This window comes from Schistocerca piceifrons, chromosome 9 (assembly GCF_021461385.2).
Source record: "Schistocerca piceifrons isolate TAMUIC-IGC-003096 chromosome 9, iqSchPice1.1, whole genome shotgun sequence".
Classification (NCBI taxonomy): Eukaryota; Metazoa; Arthropoda; class Insecta; order Orthoptera; family Acrididae; genus Schistocerca; species Schistocerca piceifrons.
The window spans coordinates 135,756,124-135,773,622 of record NC_060146.1 but is presented as its reverse complement, the minus strand read 5'-3'; positions in this window follow the sequence as shown (position 1 = coordinate 135,773,622).

Here is a 17,499-nt window from a genome sequence, read left to right as displayed (position 1 = left end):
TCTGGCAAAAATTCTTGGCATACAGACAGATGCAGGAAATTACCAGAGGGACCCTCTGTGGTACAAAGTCATTATAAAGAAACTTCTAAAGAAACAGAGATTACTGCATAATAGGTGTAAAACAGAGGGCTATAGATAGAGAGATGCTGAATGAAACATGTTTAGTTGTCAAGAAGTTAATGTGTGAAGCCTTCAAAGACTACTGTAGCAGAATATTGTCTAATGATCCTTCACAAACCCAAAAAAAATTCTGGTCGTTAATAAAGGATGTTAGTGGCACCAAAGTTAGTGTCCAGACCTAGTGAATGAGATGGGAACTGAAATCAAGGGTAGCAAAGCAAAAGCTGAAATGTTTAACTTGACTTCCTTTATGAAGGAAACACCAGGAGAACTGCCAATTTAATCCTCGTACCACTGAAAAGATGAGCAAAATCAGTATAAGTGTAAGTAGTGTTGATGAATAGCTGAAATCATTAAAATTGAACAAAGCTCCAGGTCCTGATGAAATCCCTGTCAGATTCTATACTGAATTTGCAGCTGTGTCAGCTCTTCTATCTTAGACCCTTGAAAAAAAATATCATTCTCATTTCTTTGGAAAGCACAGGTCACACCCATCTATAAGAAGGTTGTAGAAGGGGGTGCATAAAACTGCCATCCAATATCCCTGACATTGACTTGTTGTAGAATCTTGCAACATATTCTGTGCTAAAACTGAAGCCCGGGAGAAAGACGGGCCATGGCACGTACATCATGAAGGTAGGCCTGAACCTGCAACGGTACTTTTGCGTTCTCGTCAATAGGGTACCAGAATGTTTAAGTTCTACCACTTTAAAGATGGAAGATCCGAGATTCGGAATGTCAGAACTGTGTAGTAAGTAGTGGCAGGAACACCACTGCAAAATTGTGCAGCACTAACACTCCAAACCATTGACTCTCTGAGAGAGATTTTAACCATGTTCTACCTAATAGTAAAGCATTGAACTATTTTTCTCTGAATCATATAGTTTATGGGAAAAGCAGTGAGAATAATTACTTTTGGAAACCTTTTATCAAACAAAGCCTGTTATAACGATAAACTGTTTCGTTTAATAAAACGGCCGCCAGCCCAAATTGGGCACAGGGTCTACACAAAAAGATGAAGTCAATTTTCGACACTGACTAAATAACTATTTTCACTTACTACATAATTTAAACACAACCACTTAATTTCCATTTACTATGGTCACTTGGCAGTAAGTACTATTAATTCCACTTTCTGTTACTTATGGAATTTACCACTATACTTCAGTAATTATTTAAAGAAGACACACACATGTTTCAACAAGGATACAAAAAAATATTAAACTTATAGCTATCATTCGTATGACCGTATGACTAAATTTCATTTCTTTAGGACTGTTATTTGTTAATATTTTACTAACACCAATATTTGTCTGGCTTTCTTTGGAAAGAACAATTACTGTTAAGATTGTTGCAGTTAAACAATTAAGTTACTTTACTTTCAGAAATGCTATTGAAAACTTATCCACATGGTCACGCAAAGTGGTGGCCCTTAAATTGATTCATGCAAACTTTAGTATTTAATAATGATTTTCAGAATTTACTACCAAAATAGTACTATTGCCAGTAATTTACTATTATTCAAGCTCCAATAAACATCAGGATACTCAGAATAAATTTGTTTAGGTAAGGACCCGACTGAGGTAAATGAAATAGGAAAATTATGGTTAAACACAAAGGTACATTTAACACTTATATTCCACTGATTGAAGATGTATGGTTCATACTGTGATACACTTCTAAATAGAGTACTTTGCCTGTTACTGATGTTGAAGGTGGCGTGAGGCGGTGCTGCATAGTGACATTGGGCGGGTACGGCTCTTGATGTACATAGCTCTGTCTTCCTCTTGGTGGCGGTGATAAAAATTGCAAATTTCTGAGCTATTAATTTATTGCCGTACTGCACCAATCATGTAGAACACGTCCAAGGCCAAAACCCAGTCTTTCAGGAAAATTTGGGGCCTCTAGTGCTTGACCAACGTAATGCGTGTTCGTCACTTGTAGGGCAGCTACCGACTGTCTGAGCCACTTGCATGCCAATTCTCACTCGTGCACCCCACCACCTTTTCCATTCCACCACAGAACAGAGTTCCGTTCTACTTATGATCCCTACACCTTTTCAATTTACACTTCTGCTTACAAAAATCCTAAGTATGAACCATCTACAATTGCATGACAGCATATACAAACAAAATTGACACAATTAATTACAGTTGTACTTGAAATATTACATAATTATTTACAAAATATGTTTTAATACATTTATTCCACCTGTGTCAAAGAGGTTATTTTAAAATGATAAACTACACTTAACAAAAGCTTACTCTCATTATAGTATTTGCTTAATTTTTCAAAATTATTACAGAACAAAAAATTTTAAAATGTAGAGATTAACGGCAGTATTATATTTACAATAGCATTACAAACTCACTCTGCTCAGCAGACAAAATGCATTCCTGAACCTGTTAACTCGCAACTGGGCATGTATGTACTAATGAGAATTGCATTTTCTACTGGAATCTGCTATTACGAAGTTTTATTGATTTGCAGTGCTACAACAAATAGTACTCGACATAAATGATATAACAGCTTGTTTATAGAATTTAGTCTCTTCTGCTTAACAGTCCTCATTTCATACAAGAAGTAGGCTATATGCAGCTGATAATCATTTTGGCATGATTTTAATTTTATTGTACACCGGTACAGCTGAAAGAAATTATAAGTAGGTCTATGGACTTCCGATCAATGTAGAACTAATAACAGTAAGATTCCATAACCGTGAATCCCAGTGGAAGATGCAATTCTCGTTTGTACGTACACACCTAGTTATGAGTTAACAGGTGTAGAAATGTAGTTTGTCTGCTGAGTTGGGTGAGGGAGTGCAGGCCTACCTTCATGACGTATGCACCACGGTCTGTCTTTCTCAGAAGCCTCAACTAAATCACAATGAGGTATCTTGAACACATTGAACTCTTCAGTCACAGTAAGCTCGGATTCTGAAAACACCGACTGTGTGAAACCCAACTCGGACTTTTCTGATATGATGTACTGGATGCTTTGGATCAGGACAGGCCGGTAGATCCCATATTTCCAAAAAGCATTTTAGTCAGTACCACACCTGTGCTTCTTGTCAAAAGTATGTTATATGAGGTATCAACAGAAATTTGTGACTGGACTGACAACTTTTTGGTAGGAAGGACACAACATGTTATCTTGGATGGAGAGTCATCACCAGATATAGAAATAATTTTGGGTGTGTCCCAGCAAAGTTTGTTGGGACCCTTGCTGTACATTTTGTACATCAATAACATTGTAGAAAATACTAATGGTAAGCTCAGACTTTTTTCAGAACATGGAGTTATCTATGATGGAGTAATGTATGAAAGAGGCTGCATAAATATCCAGTCAGACCTTGATAGGATTTCAAAGTGAAACAAAGACAGCTTTAAATGTTCAGAAATGTAAAATTGTACACTTCACAAAAAGAAAAAGAAAACAGTATCTAATGACTATAATATCAATGAGTCACTACTGGAATCAGCCAACTCATACAAGTACCTTAACACTTTGTAGAGATATGAAATAGAATGATCACATAGGCTCAGTTGTGGCTAAAGCAGGTGGTAGACTTTGGTTTTAGGTAGAATACTGGGGAAATGCAATCTGTCTACAAAGAAGATTGCTTACAAATAACTCATACAACTGGTTCTAGAATACTGCACAAGAGTTTGGGACCCATACCAAATAGGACTAACATGATATATTGAGCAGCATAAATGGTCATAGGTTTGTTTGATATGTGGGAGTGTGTCACAGAGATACTGAAGGAACTGAACTGGAAGACTCTTTAAGATAAATTTAAACTATCCCAAAAAGATCTATTAACAAAGTTTCAAGAACCACCTTCAAATGATGACACTAGGTATATATTTCAACTGCCCACATATTGCTCACATAGGGATCGTGAGGATAAGATTAGAATAATTGCAGCACCCACAGAGGCATTCAAACAATCATTCTTCTGCACTTCATACATAAATGGAATGTGAAAAAAAAGGACCCTAATAAGTGGTACAATCGGATGTACCCTCTGCCATGAACCTCATGGTGATTTACAGAGTATAGATGTAGATATGTAGACTGAAATACTTTACAACATTTGCAGTTTCACTAGGGAGTTGTGGAAACTATTCACAAGGAAAACTTTGTTTGTCTGTTTGTTTCTTTGTTTGTTTAAAAGATGGGGAGAGGGACTAAACTGCTAGGCCATCAGTCCCTCCTTCTGATCAATATAATTCCACAAGGGTGGCAGTAAAATAATCGAGACATACAAAACACAGCTGGAAGAAAGGAGAAAACCACAAGAATGACAGAAGGGCAACAAACACTAAAATGGACAAAATCGGACAAGAAAACCACAGCTAGACGCAAGAAACATGTAGAAGAGATCAAAACAAGAGAGCAGATTACCATGGCTGGCTGACCATGAGAATAAAAAGGAGAAGCCAGCTACTCAGCAACACTCCCTAAAAGCACTAGGGCAGAGGACACAGAGGGACAAAGGACATGCGCTAAAACTAAGATCAAACGATAATACCCAACCTCACGATTAAAATGTAAAACTAAAGCTGCTGTTGAGGCACTGTCACCTAACATCGAAGGTAAGGTGCTGGGAGAGTTAAAAGTCAGACGCAGAGTGTCTAAAAGTGGGCAGTCCTGCCAGAAGTGGACGACCGTCATTTGTGAGCCATAGTGATGAGTTGAGGCCTCGTGACAGAGGAGGTAACCATGCGTCAGCCATGTATGGCCAATGCAGAGCTGTCAGAGGACAACTGATTCCCTACGAGAGGATCGCATGGAAGACTTCCACACATTCGTAGTCTCCTTAATGACATGCAGTTTGCTGTGCATACTGTTATACCATTCCGTCTCCCAAAGCTGAAAAACCGTGCTGGGTAAGACATAACAGATCAGTTTCAGAGATGCCAATCTCCAGAAGCGGTTTCCACATAGCCTATTTGTCCAGCCTGTCGGCAAGTTTGTTGCCTGGGATTCCGAGATGTCCTGGGGTCCACACAAACACCACTGAATGACGGGGCCTACCAGGGCATAGGTGGACTCCTGAATGGATGGTGAGGGTAGCATCAGTTGATAGCTTGTAGGCTGCTCAAGGAGTACACAAGAGAAATGATTCACCAGGGCATGAGTGGATGTGCTCAAGAGCACAAGATATGGCCACCACCAGCTCTGCAGTGAAAACACTGAAGCCATCTGGCAATGAGTGCTGGCACTATGGCCTGCATGAACATATGCAAAACCTACGTGACCATAAGCCATCGACCCGTCTGTGTAAATGACTTTACAGCCCCGGTACATGTTGAGAATCGAGAGGAAGTGATAGTGGAGAGCCACAGGGTTAACGGAGTCCGTAGGGCCATGTGAAAGGTCTAGAGAAATCTGCAGCCTAGGTGTACACCGTGAAGGTGTACATGAATGGACCTCGAGGAGAGGTGGTAACAGAAAGGATTCCACTTCAGACAGAAGGGACCAGACGTGAACTGCAATCATAAGCCCTGACCTGGGCCGCCGATGCAGGAGTTGAACTGCTGTGGTTAGGAAAAGGAGACAGTAATTTGGATGCGCAAGAGAAGTATGAATGTGTGCAACATAAGTGGCAAATAGTTGTGCACACCTAACCTTCAATGGAGGGACTCCAGGATGCTCCAGGACACTGGTCACCAGACTTGTACTAAAAGCTTCTGTCACTGGGCAAATGCCACAGTGGTGCACTGGGTCAAGTAAATGCAATGATGAGGGAACTGCTGAACCGTAAACCAGACTCCCATAGTCAAGGCAGGATTGAACAAGCGCTCTGTAGAGCTGCAGCAGTGTAGAGCAATTTGCACCCCAGTTGCTCAGGCAGCGGAGGGCATTGAGGTGCTGCCAGCAGTTCCACTTAAGCTGATGAAGGTGTGGTAGCCAAGTCAATTGGGTGTCAAAAACCATTCCTAAGAATCGATATATCTCCACCTCAGTGAGTGGATCGTCTGTAAGGTAAAGTTCTGGTTCTGTACGAATGGTGCGATGCTGACAGAAATGCATGACACATGACTTTGCGGCTGAAATTGGAATCCGTGGGCTAGAGCCCATGACTGCGGCTTGAGAATGGCTCCCTGCAGGCGCCGCTCAGTGACACCAGTACTGGAGGAGCAGTACAAAATGCAGAAGTCATCCACTTACAGAGAAGGTGAGGGAGATGGGCCTACAGCTGCTGCTAGACCATTAACAGCCACAAAAAATAGAGAAACACTCAATATGGGGCCCTGTAGAACGCCGTTCTCCTGAATACGTACAGGGGGGGTGGGGGGGGGGGGACTATGGGAGGCAATGGCTTGGGCACAGAAAGTATGGAGCAAGAGGGAGTTTTGGATAAAAATCGGGAGTGGGCCCTGGGGACCTTACTCATACAATGTGGCAATGATATGATGTCGCCAGGTCATGTCATATGCTTTACGTAAGTCAAAAACGATGGCAACCAGATGTTGGCATCTGGAAAAAGCTGTTCAGATGGCAGACTCTAGGGCCAAGATTATCAGTGGTAGAGCGACCCTGGCAGATTCTGCCCTGACATGCAGCCAATGGGCCATGTGACTCCAGGACCCAACCAAACTGCCAATACACCATATGTTCCAGCAGCTTACAAAGAATGTTGGTGAGGCTGATGGGCCAATAGCTATCCACATCAAGTGGGTTTTGACCAGGTTTGAGCACCAGAATGATGGTGCTCTCCCACAGTTGCGATGGACTGACGCCATAACACCAGATCCAGTTGAAGATGATGAGGAGATGTTGCTTGTAGTCAGACGAGAGATGTTTAATCATCTGACTGTGGATCCGATCTGGCCCAGGAGCTGTGTCAGGGCAATGTATAAGGGCACTGAGGAGCTCCCACTTTATAAAAGGGGTATTATAGGGTTCACTATGGCGTATAGTGAATGAGAGGACTTTCCTTTCCATCTGCTGTTTGAGGGTGCAAAAGGCTGGGAGGTAGTTCTCCGATGCAGAGGCTCGAGCATAGTGCTCAGCAAAGTGCTCAGCAATCGCGTTTGCATCAGTAGATAACTCACCATTGATGTCAATGCCAGGGATACCTGTTGGGGTCTGGTAACCAAAAAGACGTCTGATTTTTGTCCAGACTTGGGAAGGTGACGTATGGCACCCAGTGGTTGACACGTACCTCTCCCAATACTCCTGTTTCAGTCGTTTTATAAGCTGGCGAATGCAGGCATGGAGCTTCTTTAAGGCTATTAGGTGCCCTAGCAAAGGGTACCACTTATGTCGCTGTAGAGCTCACTGGTGCTTTTTAATTGCCTCAGCAACTTCCAGCAACTACCAAGAGACTGACTTTCGCGGGAGTACCCCAAAGAACGAGGGATGACTTTTCCGCTACAAAAACGATCATTGTAGTGACCTTCTAAATGACAACATCGATGGCACCATGTAGGAGAGATTCAGTGGTGACAGCAGAGATGAAGTCTTCCCAGCCTGCCTTGTTTAAAGCCGATCTGGGTAGGTGTCCATGGGCACAATGCCAGGGGAGTGACAGGAAGATGGGGAATTGGTCACTACCACACAGGTAATCACATGCTCTCGAGTGGATTGATGGGAGAAGGTCAGGGCTGCAAACTGAGAGATCAATGGCTGAATATATGCCATGTGCCACACTGAAATGTGTGGGGGCACCTGTTTTTAAGAGACAGGTGTCGAGTTGTGGCAGTAACTTTTCGACCTTCCTACCTTGGCCAGTAAGCATGACACCACCCCACTAGGGATTAGGTGTGTTAAAATCTCCCAGAAGTAGGAAAGGTTTAGGGGTACAGCACCATCTGGAGGACAATCTACATTGCAGACAGTTATTTCCTGTGTCGTCCTTATCTTAACAGCCACAGCTTCAAGAGGGGTTTGAAGGGGCATAGGTTCACTACATACTGAGTTCAAGGCATAGACGCAAACTCCACCTGACACTATTACAGTCGCTACAGTTCCTGTAGTATCTCTTATAGCCGCAGAGGGCAGGGGACCAAATTGCTGGAAACCAGGTATTGTAAAGCTTAACAGTTGCCGTAGCTCAGTCAGGTGGTGGAAAAAACCCACTGCAATTCCACTGGAGGATTACATGATCATGTGAAGGTATGAAACACTCAATGAGGCAGTCTACACCTCAGGGTCACCTGCTGTCACCAGATGAGTACTTGTGCGATCGACATCCATTGTGTCTGAGGGCCCAGCGAGACCTAGGTCCTCAGTGGACACCAGAATCTCCACTTCATCCTTAGACACAGAGCTTGTAGGTAGTGGTGGTGTGGGTGCCACTGCAGTGCCTTGGGGGTCGTTCCCTTTTTAGATTTCTCTCGCTGCTCCTTAGGTTTGTCCGGTTGGAAGGGCTGCACTGATTTAGTCTCAGAGACTGAGAAGGACCGTGCAGCCCTACAACCAGCTACCTGTGGTTGCTTCAGCCACTGGCAGGTGTCAGCTTCTCTGGCTGAGAAGTGGGGACTGACATCACCAATGGTTTGGAGGGGGGGGGATGTGTTACTCCTGAAGTAGGTTGTGCAGGAGCAACAGGAAGGGAAGTGCTACCCCCCCTCCCCCCACCCCCACTGCGCCACCATCAAGGGGGCAGGTGGAGTCCGACAGCTCTGAGAGTCAACTGTACGCAGTGAAACGGAAGATGGTAGAACCATTGTCGTAGCGGTGGCATAGGTTGATGTCATATGCACTGGATGTAGCCTCTCATATTTTCTCTTAGCCTAAGTGTAGGTCAGTCGGTCCACGGTCTTGTATTCCATTATTTTCCTTTCTTTCTGGAGAATCCTGCAGTGTGGCGAGCAAGGCTCTCTGCAGTTGACACAGATGGGAGGTGGGGCACAGGGAGTATTGGGATGCGAAGAACATCCACAATTCTGAAAGGGGATGTTGGAAGTACAGTGGGAAGAGATATGGCTGAACTTCCAGCACTTAAAGCATTGCATTGGGGGAGGGATATATGGCTTTATGTCAGTACAGTAGACGATTACCTTGACCTTCTCAGGTAATGTGTCACCCTCGAAGGCCAAGATGAAGGCACTGGTGGCAACCTGATTATCCCTCGGACCCTGGTGGATGTGCCGGATGAAATGGGCACCTTGCCACTCTAAACTGGTGCACAGCTCATCGTCAGACTGCAAAAAAAGGTCCCTGTGAAATACGATACCCCGGATCATATTTAAGCTCTTATGGGGCATGATGGAAAAGAAACATACCCCAGCTTGTTACAGGCGAGTAGTGCCTGTGACTGGGCAGAGGACACTCTTTTGATCAAGACCAACATTGACCACATTTCGAACACACCCGCCACATCCCCAAAATGCTCCACAAAAAACTGAGGTTTCATTGACAAGAAAGATTCCCCATCAACTGTCATACATTCAAGGTACCTGTGTGAATGCTTAACCAGGCACTCCTACCATGGTGTGGACAGGGGAGTGAATGATTTGGGGTCGTATTTCTTAGCATTGAAGTTAGACCTTGATTGCTTAGAGACTGCTGGTGTTTGACCATCAGCAAGAGATGACATACTATGCTTCATGGCATGTCATCCCCTCTGATGCCACCCACTCTGACCAGGTGCCCTCCCCATGGGCGCCACCCAGCTGCACCAAAGGTCACCTGGCAGGATGGCCATTGCCGGGAGTCCTGATGCCCCAGGGTGACTGGCATCTACTCCTTGGCATATGTGGGGAGTTAACCGGGCAGGCATTAGCAGAGGAATCCCTGTGTGATCAGGGGGTTACAACTAACAGGGTACGCAGCAGTCCCAGTACAACGGACTGGCTAACGAGCTAATAAGCCCATTATTGTCAACAGCACAAAAAGTGATACTGCACAGAGAATGGAGGAAAATGCAACCAGGAGGGTGACTTCGCTCAACAGCTGGAGAATGAGCAGAAGTGCAGATCCACATTGACGAAGAATGTGAGAGGTCTCGGCTCATGATGGACACTACGCACCATGTAAGGCCCCTTCCCATATTAGCTCACTCTTCGGGAAAATTTTGAAAAATGGAGGTCAAACCCTACAGGGGACACTCACATAAAGGCCGAAACATGTGAGACTCCTTTTAGTTGCCTCTTACGACAGGCAGGAATACCTCAGGCCTATTCTAACCCCCGGACCTGCAGGAGCAGCAAGGAAAACATAGGCCTGGACAGTTTTAATGTAAAGGAATGTCTTGTAAATGGGAATTAGACTGGAGATCAATGAGTTCCATCTTACATTCACAGGGGAGCTTTCAATTGAAATGGCAAATGGTCTCAAAAACAGACTAAGATTAGCAGTGTCCTCACAAAGTTCAGAAAATTGTTGTAATTTTTCAAACCTTCCATTTTGTTTAATGCAAGGATCCTAGGGAAATGTACGATGTATTTCTCAGAATTTGTCCAATCTGCAATGTGATTTTTTTCAAATGTATCATCATCAAATCAGAAATTAGTTGTTTCTCACATTGCAATGCCTTACTGCATGCAGTGTGCAGTAAAGTGCACTTAAAATGATGCAAGCTCTACAATCCATTCAGGACGCTCTAATTTTCATTTCTGTTCTTGTTTTTCCTTCATAAATTCAGCAACAGTGGGCTTTAAATCAAAAAAATCATACCAAGCATCCCCCTTGGCTAAATCAATTTACTTTGCAGTAATATGTAAAGTCTCCACACTCTTTGTTCAATTTTATCAAAAGCAATCACAACTGACAGTGGAATATTGCATGTAACTTCAGAAAAGTTACTATTCCTGTCACTAAGTCGTGCTCCATGCCAGCAAATTCTTGATGTACAGAACAATGAATCCCATTTGACAATAACTGTTTTTTTTTTTTTTTTGCTCTTTCTCATCATCAACTAAATCTTTAAATTGTTTCTGTCTGGATTGTGTTATCATGACGTTCCTTTGCAAACCTGCGGTACCCTCATTAATTACATGACATTATACGATATTGAAAATTCTTATCCTTCACTTCTGTCATTCCAGTTCATTCTTAAAGGCTTGTGAGGATAAATCACCAGACTGCCTCTTTTTTGTGCACACTGCGACTAGACCTGTGAGCTTCCTTTGAACCACGAAGATCAAAAGGTTAATTAGGAGAAAAAAATTGTGTAGTTGCAAGTGCTTGTATAGCACTACGAGGGAGCGTCCTCAACGACATACTAAAAACCCTGACAGGTGGGTGTGAGTGTTCAGGGAGGGGTGGGTTTAAAGGTCACTTTTTTATGTTTTATCAAATAAGTCAAAATCTGTGGCTTCTAGTGAAAATGTTTTCCAGTACAAAATTAAATTATATTAAATTTCTGACAAAAAGGATTTGAAACTTCCTGGCAGATTAAAACTGTGTGCCCAACCGAGACTCGAACTCGGGACCTTTGCCTTTCGCGGGCAAGTGCTCTACCATCTGAGCTACTGAAGCACAACTCACACCCGGTACTCACAGCTTTACTTCTGCCAGTATCTCGTCTCCTACCTTCCAAACTTTACAGAAGCTCAGCACAGGAGAGCTTCTGTAAAGTTTGGAAGGTAGGAGATAAATCACGAGGTTGCCTGTTTATGTATAATTATGTTGAACAAGTTAAGGAGAGCCCCGCTCACATTCCACAAAATTTAACACGAGATGCATCTTGCAAGACTGACATCCACAAAAGACTGTTTGGTGAGTACTAATACATGGATGTTTACACTTGAAACTGTACAGAATCACAATGGCTCAGCATATTAGTGATGCAGATAAAGTTGCTCGAGGGGAATTCTGTGTGGAAATGTTACATCAGCAGAGGATGATGAAACACAATAATCTTCAATGCTGAGTCAATATTTTATATCAGTGGCATGGTGAACACCCAAAACTGCAGAATACGGAGGCAGCAAAAATCCAAATGTAATCCTGGAACATATTTGCGACAGCCCCAAATGTGTTTTGCACCCTTAGTAAATTGGAAGTGTATGACCCTTTCTTCTCCATGGAGAAAACTGTTCCTGGTATTTTATGTGTGGATATACTTGGAAACTTTTTAATTCCTCAGATCGATGAATATGACCAAGTTTAGATGGTTTACTACCAGGAAGATGGTGCACCACCTAATTTCCTCACAGAAGTTTGAGGTTTCTTTGCTAATTGCTTCCCAGTTCAGTGGATTGGCTGTGAAGGGCCATTCACATGGCAACCATGGTCCCCAGACATCACTGGATTTGTTTCTCTGGGGTTTCATTAAAGGCCATGTGTGTGTGTTCCTCTCCTACCAAACAATGTAGCCAACCTGAAAAATCGAATCTACACTGCCACTGCTCAAGTTACACCCAATTTATTACAACAGATATGGGAAGAAACTGATTACCGGTGGGATGTTTGCCACATCACAAGAGGTAGTTACATCGAACCAAAATGACACTTCACACTTATGCTGTGAAACTAGAGGTAGTTTGCTCCAAAATGACAAATCTACCGATTCTGTAAGTTATCTCAATGAATTTATATAGGATTCCCAAGTTGTAAAGTCTTTTTTGAGTCACCTGTATTAATCTGATGGTATAAAGTTAATGTAAATCATAAAAAGAACTGGGCTAAAAACAAATGTTAAATGTGTGTATGACATCTGAGCGCAGTAGAGGCATATTAAGGAATAAATTGTGTCCCTGGAGTGTAACAAGATGGAGGAGGGAGATGTGTGCAATAAATGTGCAAGGAAAGCTCATTTGCAAAATTACATTAATGCACTTCTTCCTTCATAGGTCTGTGAACTGGAGGTCGAGCAGATGCATCCAAAGCATCATTAGGTGGAAGGTACAATGAATGTACTGAGATTGTAAAGGGTGCGAGAACTTTCACAGCAATTGCTTGTATGGTCATGGTAAGACGGACAGGACAGGAGTGGCATCTGTCATCAATGAAAACAGCCACTCCACCTTTAGCCCTGTCTCCAGAAGCATCATCCTTCCTGCATAGGTGGTAACCCTGTAATGTAGGTGTTTTAGTGACTATGATGCGTTTCTTGCAAGCAAACGCAGAATGGTTTCTCCTGAACCAGGCGCTGTAATTCTTCCAAATGTGAGCGATATCTATTTAAATTCATTATTCTACATTAACTATTTCTTGGTGTTGGTAATTTTTTTTTTCCATTAGCGTATAATACTGACTATTTTCCAATACCACACCATGGCAACCGAGATATCTTTCTTAATTACATATCCACTTTGCTATACCCTCTGCCAGTTTGTCAAGTTACCTACGCACTGTTCCCTACATCCTGCTATCTACATTGAAATTACTGCCAACTGTTTCATTATGTAATCCTGAAGTTAACACTGCCATACACACTAATATCCCCATGTGACAATATATATTTTAATCTACATCACTAACTGAAAAATAATGGTGAATACGACAATCATTGTACAGTTTATTACTGCTACTCCACTGTTATCATTGTATGGTATCCGCATACTGATATTTACAGGCAATTACAAAAGTGTCAAGTATATTGAGAAGTGGTAGTGCTCTTCAAAACACGGAAAACAATACCTATCAACATGGGTCTGATAAAAGCACTCTTTCTGAGATATGAACACATGTTCATACGAGTGCTGAAAGATGGTTGGTTGTGGAAAGAGCACAGTCATTACTTGGTCCTCCTTCCATAGCAGCAACCGAGTTTTTTAAATGCCTTTCTTTACCATAGTTCTACAGAGACACCTTATCCTGAGCATTAAGTAGTCTGCAGTCAGTTGAATGGCCCACATTGAGTTATACTGTGGTTTCTGTTGTCTTAGCATGTATTATTGTATAGTAAATAATGTATCACATTGTCTCTCTGCTTACACAGATTACTTCACTCCAGTGCTCACTGCTGTTGTGCTGCTTGTGCCTACACAAGTAAATGGTTCCATATATTTTCCTTATCTGTCTTCCTCCATGTGTAATCAATGGAAGTCTACTACTGTACAGGCAATAAGTTTGGACTCTGCACTGAGAAGTCAGCAATCCGCAGTCAGGAAAACATTTGTTGAAATAAGTGGGGTACTTATGGTTGGTAGTTTCTGTGCACTCTGCAGTGTTGGGAATGGCAATGACATCATGTGTCCTGGTTTTCCCTCATTGTCAGTTCTCCTAATGGCTTCAGACTTTCGCAACTTCACCTTCCAGAGGTTCTTTCTGTTATAACTTCAAGTTGAACAAATATATTTCAAGGAAGACGCAATACATGAAAGTCACAGATCATGTAGACAGAGTAAGACATGTGTACACTTTAACAGTCAAATCATAACTGAGTCTGAGTCTAGCGGCCGCTGGCTGGCTGGCCGCTTAAGTGGCGCTGCTGCTGCATGGCTGGCAGACAGTGCCACATGTAGAGGACGCACATAACTGCACGGCAGCACTTTGAAAGATCGGCGAGTCACAACGCTTTTCCCCCATTTGAAATTTTTGCGCAGGTTTGATGGAGGTGGCCTTTAGATTGCTAACGTCCATAGGTGTTGTTTGACTGGCCGTAAAGTCTCGAGGAGGAGGCTTCCCGTACGGATGGAAGTGTCCCCGATGATAACAGGTCGAGATGACAGGAGGTGTGGGGGTCGAATCTGCTGGGGCCCCGTGCTCCAATCTGCCCGTTGCAGCAAGTCTGGTTGTTATAACAGGAGACATGGGCAATGTGTCCACGTCTGTAGGAGAAGGAGGCAAGTAGAGTTGCTCCGACAGATGATGGTCATCTGGTTCCTGCATCAGGTAGAGCCGAAGGTGGTGTAGCAGCATCCAGAACAGGCGTTGCTGGCACATTAAGCCAAAGCTGGTCCAAATAATGCACTGCAACACCTGTGTCCATCTTGATTTCATACAGGCATTGGCCACAGTGTCTTAAGATGTGGCCAGGACTCCATTTTGGCTGCCTGCCATATCCCCGTACGCTTACAAGGTGATCAGTGGTGAACCGATCAAGTGAAGGCACCTGCGGCCGTGAGGTGGAAGGCCACAGAAGATGAAGTAGCTTGCGGGGCTGTTGGCCATGTAAGAGCTCAGCCGCACTGTGGTTGCCCATGGGGGTGAAACGGTAAGAAGCCAGAAATTGGAGAAGCACATCATCAGCAGAAGAAGAAGTCAGGATTTTCCTCAGCTGAGCCTTAAATGTGCGGACCAGTCGTTCAGACTCACTGTTTGACTGTGGATGGAACGGAGGGGCCGTGACATGCATGATGCCATGATGGGCACAAAAATCTGCAAAATTGGAAGAGGCAAATTGTGGACCATTATCAGTAACAAGAGTAGAGAGAAGGCCTTCCAAAGAGAAAATGTGAGCTAGAGCATTGGTTGTTGCAATGGTGGTACGCAACGTGCAACGGAGAATGAAAGGAAAGTTAGAGTAGGCGTCAATAACGAGAAGCCAATAAGTACCTAAAAAAGGTCGTGCGAAGTCAGCATGAATACGTTCCCAGAGATTCTCAGGCAAAGGTCACGGTGACAAAGATGACTTTGGGGCGGCGGCATGTGACGCAGAAGGACTGCAGGCAGCAACCATGTGTGCGATTTCAGAGTGGATACCGGGCCAGTACACATGACAGTGCGCCAGAGATTTTGTGCGAGAGACACCCCAGTGCCCTTGGTGAAGGAGGTGCAAGACCGAAGCATGCAAAGACGCAGGTACCACAACACGCAGCAAAGCATTTTCGGTGGAAAGGAGGGTAACACCATCCCTAGCCGTGAGGCGGTAACACGAAGCATAGTAGTTCCGCAACAGGTCAGAATCTTAGCGGATGGACAATCTGGCCAACCCTTCTGAATAGAGCGTAAAACTCGGGATAGGATAGGATCAGAACCCGTAGCAGCCGCCATCTGGTCCCCGGTGATGGGGAACCCGTCCACAACCCGCTGCTTGGAAACATCCAGGTGGAAACACAAAAGTTTGTCCATACTGAATGCCAGATCAGGACCCACGGGAACGTGATACAGTGCATCAGCATTCACACGTTGAGCCATCGGCTGGAAATGAATCTCATAATTGAAACAAGACAAGTAAAGACCCCAACGCTGGAGGCGGTGTGCAGCCTTGTCGGGAAGTGACGTTGATGGATGAAACAAAGAAACAAGTGGTTTGCAATCCATAACAAGATGAAATTTGGATCCATAGAGAAAAACACCAAACTTATTAAGAGAATAAATAATGGCCAAAGCTTCTTTTTCAATTTGAGAATACTTTTGATGGGCATCCCTGAGCGTTTTGTAGGCATAAGCAATGGGTTGTTCAGAACCGTCAGAAAAACGGTTCACAAGGACTGCATGGACCCCGTATTGAGAGGCGTCCGTGGCAAGAACAAGATGTTGGCCAGGTCAATAAGTAGCCAGGCACGGGGCCTGTTTCAGCATAGTCTTCAATTTCTGGAAAGCCGCATCGCATGACGCGGACCAGTAAAAGGCACATTTTTATGCAACAGGCAATGCAGCGGCTGAGCCACAGAAGCAGCAGATGGTAAAAACTTGTGATAGTATGCTATTTTCCCCAAGAAGACCTGCAGTTCCTTAAAAGAAGTAGGGTGAGGAAGGGCATCAATCACAGCGACGGTTTGCTGAAGTGGACGAATACCATCCCGAGAGAGTTGAAACCCCAAGTATGTGATAGATGCCTGAAAAAATTTTGATTTCTGAAGATTACACTTAAGACCAGCAGTCTGTAAGACATGAAAGAGCATGTGGAGATTCTGAAGATGTTTGTCGGTGATGGAGCCAGTCACAACAATGTTGTCCTGGTAATTTATACACCCAGGGACAGTGAGCAATAATTGTTCCAAGAATCGCTGAAAGAGAGCAGAGGTGCTGGCAACCACAAATGGCAATCGTTGGTATTGATAGAAGCCAAAAGGCATGTTAAGGACCAGAAACTGCCGAGCAGCAGCGTTGAGAGGAAGTTGATGATAAGCTTCCGACAGGTCAAGTTTAGAAAAATACTGGCCTCCAGCAAGTTTAGTGAACAATTCTTCAGGTCGAGGCATAGGGTAAGCATCCATAAGGCATTAAGCATTTACAGTGGCTTTGAAATCGCCACAGAGATGAATATCACCATTTGGCTTAGCAATGACAACGACAGGAGAGGACGACTCACTGGAAGTGACAGGAAGCAAGACCCCTGAAGCAGTTAGACGATCCAGCTCCCATTTGACTTGATCACGAAAGGCCACAGGAATGGGCCGAGACCGAAAAAACAGGCCGAGCAGTGGGTTTGAGCATGATATGAGCTTCAAAGTCGTTTGCATGGCCTAACCCAGGAGAAAAAAGGGAAAAATGTCGTCGATAAGGAATCCAATTGAGCATAAGGAATAGCATCAGAGACGATATTGACAGAGAACCCAAAAACGTGAAAGGCATCGAAACCAG